The following is a 12331-nucleotide window of genomic DNA, read 5'->3' as shown; positions in this document are numbered from 1 at the left end:
AAAGCAGAGTTGTGCAGCGGATGTGTGCTGGGTTCATAACCCAGAGGTCGATGGATCGAAAACATTTTTGGCTAACCAGCTTTTTATAGCATTTAAGTGCGAACAAATATTTTTTTTAAATGCGTAGTTTCATTCCATGTGTAAGTGCCATTATACATTTTTTTTTTACCTCTTCCATCAGTTCGTATTGGTCATATTGATTACAAATATCCCCAGTGGCCTAAGACACTGGCCTCCTAAGCCATGGATTGTGAGGTTTAGTCTTTGCTGAAGTGGCTGATAGCAGAGTTGTGCAGCGGATGCGTGCTGGGCCCATAACCCAGAGGTTGATGGATCGAAAACATTTTCGGCTAACCAGCTTTTTATAGCATTTAAGTGCGAACAAATATTTTTTTTAAATGCGTAGTTTCATTCCATGTGTAAGGGCCATTATACATTTTTTTTTTACCTCTTCCATCAGTTCGTATTGGTCATATTGATTACAAATATCCCCAGTGGCCTAAGACACTGGCCTCCTAAGCCATGGATTGTGAGGTTTAGTCTTTGCTGAAGTGGCTGATAGCAGAGTTGTGCAGCGGATGCGTGCTGGGCCCATAACCCAGAGGTTGATGGATCGAAAACATTTTCTGCTAACCAGCTTTTTATAGCATTTAAGTGCAAACAAATATTTAAAAAAAATGCGTAGTTTCATTCCATGTGTAAGTGCCATTATACATTTTTTTTTACCTCTTCCATCAGTTCGTATTGGTCATATTGATTACAAAGATCCCCAGTGGCCTAAGACACTGGCCTCCTAAGCCATGGATTATGAGGTTTAGTCTTTGCTGAAGTGGCTGAAAGCAGAATTGTGCAGCGGATGTGTGCTGGGTTCATAACCCAGAGGTTGATGGATCGAAAACATTTTCTGCTAACCAGCTTTTTATAAAGCATTTAAGTTCGAACAAATATTTTTTTTAAATGCGTAGTTTCATTCCATGTGTAGGTGCCATTATACTTTTTTTTTTTACCTCTTCCATCAGTTCGTATTGGTCATATTGATTAGACACTGGCCTCCTAAGCCATGGATTGTGAGGTTTTAGTCTTTGCTGAAGTGGCTGAAAGCAGAGTTGTGCAGCGGATGCGTGCTGGGTTCATAACCCAGAGGTTGATGGATCGAAAACATTTTCTGCTAACCAGCTTTTTATAGCATTTAAGTGCAAACAAATATTTGTAAAAAATGCGTAGTTTCATTCCATGTGTAAGTGCCATTATACATTTTTTTTTACCTCTTCCATCAGTTCGTATTTGTCATATTGATTACAAATATCCCCAGTGGCCTAAGACACTGGCCTCCTAAGCCATGGATTATGAGGTTCAGTCTTTGCTGAAGTGGCTGAAAGCAGAGTTGTGCAGCGGATGCGTGCTGGGTTCATAACCCAGAGGTTGATGGATCGAAAACCTTTTCTGCTAACCAGCTTTTTATAGCATTTAAGTGCAAACAAATATTTTTAAAAAATGCGTAGTTTCATTCCATGTGTAAGTGCCATTATACATTTTTTTTTACCTCTTCCATCAGTTCGTATTGGTCATATTGATTACAAAGATCCCCAGTGGCCTAAGACACTGGCCTCCTAAGCCATGGATTGTGAGGTTTAGTCTTTGCTGAAGTGGCTGAAAGCAGAGTTGTGCAGCGGATGTGTGCTGGGTTCATAACCCAGAGGTTGATGGATCGAAAACATTTTTGGCTAACCAGCTTTTTATAGCATTTAAGTGCGAACAAATATTTTTTTTAAATGCGTAGTTTCATTCCATGTGTAAGTGCCATTATACATTTTTTTTTTACCTCTTCCATCAGTTCGTATTGGTCATATTGATTACAAATATCCCCAGTGGCCTAAGACACTGGCCTCCTAAGCCATGGATTGTGAGGTTTAGTCTTTGCTGAAGTGGCTGATAGCAGAGTTGTGCAGCGTGCTGGGCCCATAACCCAGAGGTTGATGGATCGAAAACATTTTCTGCTAACCAGCTTTTTATAGCATTTAAGTGCAAACAAATATTTTTAAAAAATGCGTAGTTTCATTCCATGTGTAAGTGCCTTTATACATTTTTTTTTACCTCTTCCATCAGTTCGTATTGGTCATATTGTTTACAAAGATCCCCAGTGGCCTAAGACACTGGCCTCCTAAGCCATGGATTGTGAGGTTTAGTCTTTGCTGAAGTGGCTGAAAGCAGAGTTGTGCAGCGGATGTGTGCTGGGTTCATAACCCAGAGGTTGATGGATCGAAAACATTTTCTGCTAACCAGCTTTTTATTGCATTTAAGTTCGAACAAATATTTTTTTTAAATGCGTAGTTTCATTCCATGTGTAGGTGCCATTATACTTTTTTTTTTTACCTCTTCCATCAGTTCGTATTGGTCATATTGATTAGACACTGGCCTCCTAAGCCATGGATTGTGAGGTTTAGTCTTTGCTGAAGTGGCTGAAAGCAGAGTTGTGCAGCGGATGCATGCTGGGCCCATAACCAGTTCGTACTGGTTGTGAAAGGTAGACCGTGCCCCAGTGTCCTAATGGATAAGGCACTGGCCTCCAAAGCCAGGAATTGTGGGTTCAAGTCCCATCTGGGGTGGTTGGAAACATTGTGGCCCAGCAGAAGCATGCTGTGTCCATAACCCAAAGGTCGATGGATCGAAAACATTTTCTGCTAACCAGCTTTTTATAGCATTTCAGTTCGAACAAATATTTTTTTTAAATGCGTAGTTTCATTCCATGTGTAGGTGCCATTATACTTTTTTTTTGTACCTCTTCCATCAGTTCGTATTGGTCATATTGATTAGACACTGGCCTCCTAAGCCATGGATTGTGAGGTTTTAGTCTTTGCTGAAGTGGCTGAAAGCAGAGTTGTGCAGCGGATGCGTGCTGGGTTCATAACCCAGAGGTTGATGGATCGAAAACATTTTCTGCTAACCAGCTTTTTATAGCATTTAAGTGCAAACAAATATTTGTAAAAAATGCGTAGTTTCATTCCATGTGTAAGTGCCATTATAAAATTTTTTTTACCTCTTCCATCAGTTCGTATTTGTCATATTGATTACAAATATCCCCAGTGGCCTAAGACACTGGCCTCCTAAGCCATGGATTATGAGGTTTAGTCTTTGCTGAAGTGGCTGATAGCAGAGTTGTGCAGCGGATGCATGCTGGGCCCATAACCAGTTCGTACTGGTTGTGAAAGGTAGACCGTGCCCCAGTGTCCTAATGGATAAGGCACTGGCCTCCAAAGCCAGGAATTGTGGGTTCAAGTCCCATCTGGGGTGGTTGGAAACATTGTGGCCCAGCAGAAGCATGCTGTGTCCATAACCCAAAGGTCGATGGATCGAAAACATTTTCTGCTAACCAGCTTTTTATAGCATTTCAATTCGAACAAATATTTTTTTTAAATGCGTAGTTTCATTCCATGTGTAGGTGCCATTATACTTTTTTTTTGTACCTCTTCCATCAGTTCGTATTGGTCATATTGATTAGACACTGGCCTCCTAAGCCATGGATTGTGAGGTTTTAGTCTTTGCTGAAGTGGCTGAAAGCAGAGTTGTGCAGCGGATGCGTGCTGGGTTCATAACCCAGAGGTTGATGGATCGAAAACATTTTCTGCTAACCAGCTTTTTATAGCATTTAAGTGCAAACAAATATTTTTTTTAAATGCGTAGTTTCATTCCATGTGTAGGTGCCATTATACATTTTTTTTTGCCTCTTCCATCAGTTCGTATTGGTCATATTGATTACAAAGATCCCCAGTGGCCTAAGACACTGGCCTCCTAAGCCATGGATTGTGAGGTTTAGTCTTTGCTGAAGTGGCTGAAAGCAGAGTTGTGCAGCGTATGTGTGCTGGGTTCATAACGCAGAGGTTGATGGATCGAAAACATTTTCTGCTAACCAGCTTTTTATAGCATTTAAGTTCGAACAAATATTTTTTTTAAATGCGTAGTTTCATTCCATGTGTAGGTGCCATTATACTTTTTTTTTTTACCTCTTCCATCAGTTCGTATTGGTCATATTGATTAGACACTGGCCTCCTAAGCCATGGATTGTGAGGTTTAGTCTTTGCTGAAGTGGCTGAAAGCAGAGTCGTGCAGCGGATGCATGCTGGGCCCATAACCAGTTCGTACTGGTTGTGGAAGGTAGACAGTGCCCCAGTGGCCTAATGGATAAGGCACTGGCCTCCTAAGCCAGGAATTGTGGTTTCAAGTCCCATCTGGGGTGGTTTGAAACATTGTGGCCCAGCAGAAGTGTGCTGTGTCCATAACCCAAAGGTCGATGGATCGAAAACATTTTTGGCTAACCAGCTTTTTATAGCATTTAAGTGTGAACAAATATTTTTTTTAAATGCGTAGTTTCATTCCATGTGTAAGTGCCATTATACATTTTTTTTTTACCTCTTCCATCAGTTCGTATTGGTCATATTGATTACAAATATCCCCAGTGGCCTAAGACACTGGCCTCCTAAGCCATGGATTGTGAGGTTTAGTCTTTGCTGAAGTGGCTGATAGCAGAGTTGTGCAGCGGATGCGTGCTGGGCCCATAACCCAGAGGTTGATGGATCGAAAACATTTTCTGCTAACCAGCTTTTTATAGCATTTAAGTGCAAACAAATATTTGTAAAAAATGCGTAGTTTCATTCCATGTGTAAGTGACATTATACATTTTTTTTTACCTCTTCCATCAGTTCGTATTGGTCATATTGATTACAAAGATCCCCAGTGGCCTAAGACACTGGCCTCCTAAGCCATGGATTGTGAGGTTTAGTCTTTGCTGAAGTGGCTGAAAGCAGAGTTGTGCAGCGGATGCGTGCTGGGCCCATAACCCAGAGGTTGATGGATCGAAAACATTTTCTGCTAACCAGCTTTTTATAGCATTTAAGTGCAAACAAATATTTTTTAAAAATGCGTAGTTTCATTCCATGTGTAAGTGCCATTATACATTTTTTTTTACCTCTTCCATCAGTTCGTATTGGTCATATTGATTACAAAGATCCCCAGTGGCCTAAGACACTGGCCTCCTAAGCCATGGATTGTGAGGTTTAGTCTTTGCTGAAGTGGCTGAAAGCAGAGTTGTGCAGCGGATGCGTGCTGGGCCCATAACCCAGAGGTTGATGGATCGAAAACATTTTCTGCTAACCAGCTTTTTATAGCATTTAAGTGCAAACAAATATTTTTTTTAAATGCGTAGTTTCATTCCATGTGTAATTGCCATTATACATTTTTTTTTACCTCTTCCATCAGTTCCTATTGGTCATATTGATTACAAAGATCCCCAGTGGCCTAAGACACTGGCCTCCTAAGCCATGGATTGTGAGGTTTAGTCTTTGCTGAAGTGGCTGAAAGCAGAGTTGTGCAGCGGATGCGTGCTGGGCCCATAACCCAGAGGTTGATGGATCGAAAACATTTTCTGCTAACCAGCTTTTTATAGCATTTAAGTGCAAACAAATATTTGTAAAAAATGCGTAGTTTCATTCCATGTGTAAGTGCCATTATACATTTTTTTTTACCTCTTCCATCAGTTCGTATTGGTCATATTGATTAGACACTGGCCTCCTAAGCCATGGATTGTGAGGTTTTAGTCTTTGCTGAAGTGGCTGAAAGCAGAGTTGTGCAGCGGATGCGTGCTGGGTTCATAACCCAGAGGTTGATGGATCGAAAACATTTTCTGCTAACCAGCTTTTTATAGCATTTAAGTTCGAACAAATATTTTTTTTAAATGCGTAGTTTCATTCCATGTGTAGGTGCCATTATACTTTTTTTTTTACCTCTTCCATCAGTTCGTATTGGTCATATTGATTACAAATATCCCCAGTGGCCTAAGACACTGGCCTCCTAAGCCATGGATTGTGAGGTTTAGTCTTTGCTGAAGTGGCTGATAGCAGAGTTGTGCAGCGGATGCGTGCTGGGCCCATAACCCAGAGGTTGATGGATCGAAAACATTTTCTGCTAACCAGCTTTTTATAGCATTTAAGTGCAAACAAATATTTTTAAAAAATGCGTAGTTTCATTCCATGTGTAAGTGCCATTATACATTTTTTTTTGCCTCTTCCATCAGTTCGTATTGGTCATATTGATTACAAAGATCCCCAGTGGCCTAAGACACTGGCCTCCTAAGCCATGGATTGTGAGGTTTAGTCTTTGCTGAAGTGGCTGAAAGCAGAGTTGTGCAGCGGATGTGTGCTGGGTTCATAACGCAGAGGTTGATGGATCGAAAACATTTTCTGCTAACCAGCTTTTTATAGCATTTAAGTTCGAACAAATATTTTTTTTAAATGCGTAGTTTCATTCCATGTGTAGGTGCCATTATACTTTTTTTTTTTACCTCTTCCATCAGTTCGTATTGGTCATATTGATTAGACACTGGCCTCCTAAGCCATGGATTGTGAGGTTTAGTCTTTGCTGAAGTGGCTGAAAGCAGAGTCGTGCAGCGGATGCATGCTGGGCCCATAACCAGTTCGTACTGGTTGTGGAAGGTAGACAGTGCCCCAGTGGCCTAATGGATAAGGCACTGGCCTCCTAAGCCAGGAATTGTGGTTTCAAGTCCCATCTGGGGTGGTTTGAAACATTGTGGCCCAGCAGAAGTGTGCTGTGTCCATAACCCAAAGGTCGATGGATCGAAAACATTTTTGGCTAACCAGCTTTTTATAGCATTTAAGTGTGAACAAATATTTTTTTTAAATGCGTAGTTTCATTCCATGTGTAAGTGCCATTATACATTTTTTTTTTACCTCTTCCATCAGTTCGTATTGGTCATATTGATTACAAATATCCCCAGTGGCCTAAGACACTGGCCTCCTAAGCCATGGATTGTGAGGTTTAGTCTTTGCTGAAGTGGCTGATAGCAGAGTTGTGCAGCGGATGCGTGCTGGGCCCATAACCCAGAGGTTGATGGATCGAAAACATTTTCTGCTAACCAGCTTTTTATAGCATTTAAGTGCAAACAAATATTTGTAAAAAATGCGTAGTTTCATTCCATGTGTAAGTGACATTATACATTTTTTTTTACCTCTTCCATCAGTTCGTATTGGTCATATTGATTACAAAGATCCCCAGTGGCCTAAGACACTGGCCTCCTAAGCCATGGATTGTGAGGTTTAGTCTTTGCTGAAGTGGCTGAAAGCAGAGTTGTGCAGCGGATGCGTGCTGGGCCCATAACCCAGAGGTTGATGGATCGAAAACATTTTCTGCTAACCAGCTTTTTATAGCATTTAAGTGCAAACAAATATTTTTTTAAAATGCGTAGTTTCATTCCATGTGTAAGTGCCATTATACATTTTTTTTTACCTCTTCCATCAGTTCGTATTGGTCATATTGATTACAAAGATCCCCAGTGGCCTAAGACACTGGCCTCCTAAGCCATGGATTGTGAGGTTTAGTCTTTGCTGAAGTGGCTGAAAGCAGAGTTGTGCAGCGGATGCGTGCTGGGCCCATAACCCAGAGGTTGATGGATCGAAAACATTTTCTGCTAACCAGCTTTTTATAGCATTTAAGTGCAAACAAATATTTTTTTTAAATGCGTAGTTTCATTCCATGTGTAATTGCCATTATACATTTTTTTTTACCTCTTCCATCAGTTCCTATTGGTCATATTGATTACAAAGATCCCCAGTGGCCTAAGACACTGGCCTCCTAAGCCATGGATTGTGAGGTTTAGTCTTTGCTGAAGTGGCTGAAAGCAGAGTTGTGCAGCGGATGCGTGCTGGGCCCATAACCCAGAGGTTGATGGATCGAAAACATTTTCTGCTAACCAGCTTTTTATAGCATTTAAGTGCAAACAAATATTTTTAAAAAATGCGTAGTTTCATTCCATGTGTAAGTGCCATTATACATTTTTTTTTACCTCTTCCATCAGTTCGTATTGGTCATATTGATTAGACACTGGCCTCCTAAGCCATGGATTGTGAGGTTTAGTCTTTGCTGAAATGGCTGAAAGCAGAGTTGTGCAGCGGATGCATGCTGGGCCCATAACCAGTTCGTACTGGTTGTGAAAGGTAGACAGTGCCCCAGTGGCCTAATGGATAAGGCACTGGCCTCCTAAGCCAGGAATAGTGGGTTCAAGTCCATCTGGGGTGGTTGGAAACATTGTGGCCTAGCAGAAGCGTGCTGTGTCCATAACCCAAAGGTCGATGGATCGAAAACATTTTCGGCTAACCAGCTTTTTATAGCATTTAAGTGCGAACAAATATTTTTAAAAAAATGCGTAGTTTCATTCCATGTGTAAGTGCCATTATACATTTTTTTTTGCCTCTTCCAACAGTTCGTATTGGTCATATTGATTACAAAGATCCCCAGTGGCCTAAGACACTGGCCTCCTAAGCCATGGATTGTGAGGTTTAGTCTTTGCTGAAGTGGCTGAAAGCAGAGTTGTGCAGCGGATGCGTGCTGGGCCCATAACCCAGAGGTTGATGGATCGAAAACATTTTCTGCTAACCAGCTTTTTATAGCATTTAAGTGCAAACAAATATTTTTTTTAAATGCGTAGTTTCATTCCATGTGTAAGTGCCATTATACATTTTTTTTTACCTCTTCCATCAGTTCGTATTGGTCATATTGATTAGACACTGGCCTCCTAAGCCATGGATTGTGAGGTTTAGTCTTTGCTGAAATGGCTGAAAGCAGAGTTGTGCAGCGGATGCATGCTGGGCCCATAACCAGTTCGTACTGGTTGTGAAAGGTAGACAGTGCCCCAGTGGCCTAATGGATAAGGCACTGGCCTCCTAAGCCAGGAATTGTGGGTTCAAGTCCCATCTGGGGTGGTTGGAAACATTGTGGCCTAGCAGAAGCGTGCTGTGTCCATAACCCAAAGGTCGATGGATCGAAAACATTTTCGGCTAACCAGCTTTTTATAGCATTTAAGTGCGAACAAATATTTTTTTTAAATGCGTAGTTTCATTCCATGTGTAAGTGCCTTTATACATTTTTTTTTTACCTCTTCCATCAGTTCGTATTGGTCATATTGATTACAAATATCCCCAGTGGCCTAAGACACTGGCCTCCTAAGTCATGGATTGTGAGGTTTAGTCTTTGCTGAAGTGGCTGATAGCAGAGTTGTGCAGAGGATGCGTGCTGGGCCCATAACCCAGAGGTTGATGGATCAAAAACATTTTCTGCTAACCAGCTTTTTATAGCATTTAAGTGCAAACAAATATTTTTAAAAAATGCGTAGTTTCATTCCATGTGTAAGTGCCATTATACATTTTTTTTTACCTCTTCCATCAGTTCGTATTGGTCATATTGATTAGACACTGGCCTCCTAAGCCATGGATTGTGAGGTTTAGTCTTTGCTGAAGTGGCTGAAAGCAGAGTTGTGCAGCGGATGCATGCTGGGCCCATAACCAGTTAGTACTGGTTGTGAAAGGTAGACAGTGCCCCAGTGGCCTAATGGATAAGGCACTGGCCTCCTAAGCCAGGAATTGTGGGTTCAAGTCCCATCTGGGGTGGTTGGAAACATTGTGGCCCGGCAGAAGCGTGCTGTGTCCATAACCCAAAGGTCGATGGATCTAAAACATTTTCGGCTAACCAGCTTTTTATAGCATTTAAGTGCGAACAAATATTTTTTAAAAATGCGTAGTTTCATTCCATGTGTAAGTGCCATTATACATTTTTTTTTTACCTCTTCCATCAGTTCGTATTGGTCATATTGATTACAAATATCCCCAGTGGCCTAAGACACTGGCCTCCTAAGCCATGGATTGTGAGGTTTAGTCTTTGCTGAAGTGGCTGATAGCAGAGTTGTGCAGCGGATGCGTGCTGGGCCCATAACCCAGAGGTTGATGGATCGAAAACATTTTCTGCTAACCAGCTTTTTATAGCATTTAAGTGCGAACAAATATTTTTTTTAAATGCGTAGTTTCATTCCATGTGTAAGTGCCTTTATACATTTTTTTTTTACCTCTTCCATCAGTTCGTATTGGTCATATTGATTACAAATATCCCCAGTGGCCTAAGACACTGGCCTCCTAAGCCATGGATTGTGAGGTTTAGTCTTTGCTGAAGTGGCTGATAGCAGAGTTGTGCAGAGGATGCGTGCTGGGCCCATAACCCAGAGGTTGATGGATCGAAAACATTTTCTGCTAACCAGCTTTTTATAGCATTTAAGTGCAAACAAATATTTTTAAAAAATGCGTAGTTTCATTCCATGTGTAAGTGCCATTATACATTTTTTTTTACCTCTTCCATCAGTTCGTATTGGTCATATTGATTAGACACTGGCCTCCTAAGCCATGGATTGTGAGGTTTAGTCTTTGCTGAAATGGCTGAAAGCAGAGTTGTGCAGCGGATGCATGCTGGGCCCATAACCAGTTCGTACTGGTTGTGAAAGGTAGACAGTGCCCCAGTGGCCTAATGGATAAGGCACTGGCCTCCTAAGCCAGGAATTGTGGGTTCAAGTCCCATCTGGGGTGGTTGGAAACCTTGTGGCCTAGAAGAAGTGTGCTGTGTCCATAACCCAAAGGTCGATGGATCGAAAACATTTTCGGCTAACCAGCTTTTTATAGCATTTAAGTGCGAACAAATATTTTTTTAAAATGCGTAGTTTCATTCCATGTGTAAGTGCCTTTATACATTTTTTTTTAACCTCTTCCATCAGTTCGTATTGGTCATATTGATTACAAATATCCCCAGTGGCCTAAGACACTGGCCTCCTAAGCCATGGATTGTGAGGTTTAGTCTTTGCTGAAGTGGCTGATAGCAGAGTTGTGCAGCGGATGCGTGCTGGGCCCATAACCCAGAGGTTGATGGATCGAAAACATTTTCTGCTAACCAGCTTTTTATAGCATTTAAGTGCAAACAAATATTTTTAAAAAATGCGTAGTTTCATTCCATGTGTAAGTGCCATTATACATTTTTTTTTACCTCTTCCATCAGTTCGTATTGGTCATATTGATTAGACACTGGCCTCCTAAGCCATGGATTGTGAGGTTTAGTCTTTGCTGAAATGGCTGAAAGCAGAGTTGTGCAGCGGATGCATGCTGGGCCCATAACCAGTTCGTACTGGTTGTGAAAGGTAGACAGTGCCCCAGTGGCCTAATGGATAAGGCACTGGCCTCCTAAGCCAGGAATTGTGGGTTCAAGTCCCATCTGGGGTGGTTGGAAACATTGTGGCCTAGAAGAAGCGTGCTGTGTCCATAACCCAAAGGTCGATGGATCGAAAACATTTTCGGCTAACCAGCTTTTTATAGCATTTAAGTGCGAACAAATATTTTTTTAAAATGCGTAGTTTCATTCCATGTGTAAGTGCCTTTATACATTTTTTTTTAACCTCTTCCATCAGTTCGTATTGGTCATATTGATTACAAATATCCCCAGTGGCCTAAGACACTGGCCTCCTAAGCCATGGATTGTGAGGTTTAGTCTTTGCTGAAGTGGCTGATAGCAGAGTTGTGCAGCGGATGCGTGCTGGGCCCATAACCCAGAGGTTGATGGATCGAAAACATTTTCTGCTAACCAGCTTTTTATAGCATTTAAGTGCAAACAAATATTTTTAAAAAATGCGTAGTTTCATTCCATGTGTAAGTGCCATTATACATTTTTTTTTACCTCTTCCATCAGTTCGTATTGGTCATATTGATTAGACACTGGCCTCCTAAGCCATGGATTGTGAGGTTTAGTCTTTGCTGAAGTGGCTGAAAGCAGAGTTGTGCAGCGGATGCATGCTGGGCCCATAACCAGTTCGTACTGGTTGTGAAAGGTAGACAGTGCCCCAGTGGCCTAATGGATAAGGCACTGGCCTCCTAAGCCAGGAATTGTGGGTTCAAGTCCCATCTGGGGTGGTTGGAAACATTGTGGCCCAGCAGAAGCGTGCTGTGTCCATAACCCAAAGGTCAATGGATCTAAAACATTTTCGGCTAACCAGCTTTTTATAGCATTTAAGTGCGAACAAATATTTTTTTAAAATGCGTAGTTTCATTCCATGTGTAAGTGCCTTTATACATTTTTTTTTTACCTCTTCCATCAGTTCGTATTGGTCATATTGATTACAAATATCCCCAGTGGCCTAAGACACTGGCCTCCTAAGCCATGGATTGTGAGGTTTAGTCTTTGCTGAAGTGGCTGATAGCAGAGTTGTGCAGCGGATGCGTGCTGTGTCCATAACCCAAAGGTCGATGGATCGAAAACATTTTCGGCTAACCAGCTTTTTATAGCATTTCAGTTCGAACAAATATTTTTTTTAAATGTGTAGTTTCATTCCATGTGTAAGTGCCATTATACATTTTTTTTTACCTCTTCCATCAGTTCGTATTGGTCATATTGATTAGACACTGGCCTCCTAAGCCATGGATTGTGAGGTTTAGTCTTTGCTGAAATGGCTGAAAGCAGA

The 12331-nt window shown here is 41.4% G+C and overlaps 5 non-coding genes across 5 annotated transcripts; all 5 read left to right on the top strand.

Moving 5' to 3' along the window:
* Positions 1-8695: 8695 nt before the first annotated feature.
* Positions 8696-8768, top strand: trnar-ccu (transfer RNA arginine (anticodon CCU)). Its single transcript has one exon. It is a non-coding gene; the product is annotated as a tRNA-Arg (tRNA).
* A 611-nt stretch (positions 8769-9379) lies between these two features.
* Positions 9380-9452, top strand: trnar-ccu (transfer RNA arginine (anticodon CCU)). Its single transcript has one exon. It is a non-coding gene; the product is annotated as a tRNA-Arg (tRNA).
* An 890-nt stretch (positions 9453-10342) lies between these two features.
* trnar-ccu (transfer RNA arginine (anticodon CCU)) lies at positions 10343-10415 on the top strand. The gene has a single exon. It is a non-coding gene; the product is annotated as a tRNA-Arg (tRNA).
* Positions 10416-11026: 611 nt separating this feature from the next.
* trnar-ccu (transfer RNA arginine (anticodon CCU)) lies at positions 11027-11099 on the top strand. Its single transcript has one exon. It is a non-coding gene; the product is annotated as a tRNA-Arg (tRNA).
* A 611-nt stretch (positions 11100-11710) lies between these two features.
* trnar-ccu (transfer RNA arginine (anticodon CCU)) lies at positions 11711-11783 on the top strand. The gene has a single exon. It is a non-coding gene; the product is annotated as a tRNA-Arg (tRNA).
* The last annotated feature ends 548 nt before the right edge of the window (positions 11784-12331 follow it).

This window comes from Oncorhynchus clarkii, chromosome 7, assembly GCF_045791955.1.
Source record: "Oncorhynchus clarkii lewisi isolate Uvic-CL-2024 chromosome 7, UVic_Ocla_1.0, whole genome shotgun sequence".
Lineage (NCBI taxonomy): Eukaryota > Metazoa > Chordata > Actinopteri > Salmoniformes > Salmonidae > Oncorhynchus > Oncorhynchus clarkii.
This window is presented reverse-complemented; position numbering and strand designations above follow the sequence as displayed.